This window comes from Arachis hypogaea, chromosome 6, assembly GCF_003086295.3.
Source record: "Arachis hypogaea cultivar Tifrunner chromosome 6, arahy.Tifrunner.gnm2.J5K5, whole genome shotgun sequence".
Taxonomy (NCBI): Eukaryota; Viridiplantae; Streptophyta; class Magnoliopsida; order Fabales; family Fabaceae; genus Arachis; species Arachis hypogaea.
The window spans coordinates 63,419,463-63,421,037 of NC_092041.1; positions in this window are offsets into that span (position 1 = coordinate 63,419,463).

The window sequence follows — 1,575 nt, forward strand, 5'->3', positions numbered from 1 at the left end:
ATCACCTTTCTTAAATGAAAAATGTTCTTAATTGAAAAAGAGAAGAATTGCATGAATTTTGAATTTTATAACAGATTAATTATTTTGATGTGGTGGCAATACTTTTGTTTTCTGAATGTATGCTTAAACAGTGCATATGTCTTTTGAATTTGTTGTTCATGAATGGTTGGCTCTTGAAAGAATGATGAAAATGGAGACATGTTACTGAGGATCTGAAAAATCATAAAAATGATTCTTGAAGCAAGAAAAAGCAGTGAATACAAAAAAAAAGAAGCGAAAAAAAAGGAGAAAGAGAAAAAGAAAGAAAAAGAAAGAAATAAAAGTGTGATTCAAGGCAAAAAGAGTGTGCTTAAGAACCCTGGATACCTCTAATTGGGGACTCTAGCAAAGCTGAGTCACAATCTGAAAAGGTTCACCCAGTTATGTGTCTGTGGCATGTATGTATCCAGTGGTAATACTGGAAGACAAAGTGCTTTGGGACACGGCCAAGACTCATAAAGTAGCTGTGTTCAAGAATCATCATACTTAACTAGGAGAATCAATAACACTATCTGGATTCTGAGTTCCTATAGAAGCCAATCATTCTGAATTTCAAAGGATAGAGTGAGATGCCAAAACTGTTCAGAGGCAAAAAGCTAAAGCCCCACTCATCTAATTAATATTGATCTTCATAGATGTTTTTGGAGTTCATTGCATATTCTCTTCTTTTTATCTTATTTGATTTTCAGTTGCTTGGGGACAAGCAACAATTTAAGTTTGGTGTTGTGATGAGCAGATAATTTATACGCTTTTTGGCATTGTTTTTAGTATGTTTTTAGTATGTTTTAGTTAGTTTTTATTATATTTTTATTAGTTTTTAGTTAAAATTCACTTTTCTGGACTTTACTGTGAGTTTGTGTGTTTTTCTGTGATTTCAGGTATTTTCTGGCTGAAATTGAGGGACCTGAGCAAAAATATGACTCAGAGGCTGAAAAGGACTGCAGATGCTGTTGGATTCTGACCTCCCTACACTCGAAGTGGATTTTCTGGAAAGTAGACATCCTAGGCTTTCCAGCAATATATAATAGTCCATACTTTGCCCGAGATTTGATGGCCCAAACTGGCGTTCCAAATCAGCTCAAGAATGCCCGGCGTTAAACGCCGGAACTGGCACAAGAATGGGAGTTAAACGCCCAAACTGGCACAAAAGCTGGCGTTTAACTCCAAGAGAAGTCTCTACACGAAAATGCTTCAATGCTCAGCCCAAGCACACACCAAGTGGGCCCGGAAGTGGATTTTTATGTAATTTACTCATTTCTGTAAACCCTAGGCTACTAGTTCTCTACAAATATGACCTTTTACTATTATATTTTCATCTTTGGATCACTTTAGATCCTTTGATCATCTTTGGACGTCTAGTTCTTAGATCATGGGGGCTGGCCTCTCGGCCATGCCTAGATCTTGTTCTTATGTATTTTCAACGGTGGAGTTTCTACACACCATAGATTAAGGTGTGGAGCTCTGCTGTACCTCGAGTATTAATGCAATTACTATTGTTCTTATATTCAATTCAGCTTGTTCTTGTTCTAAGATATT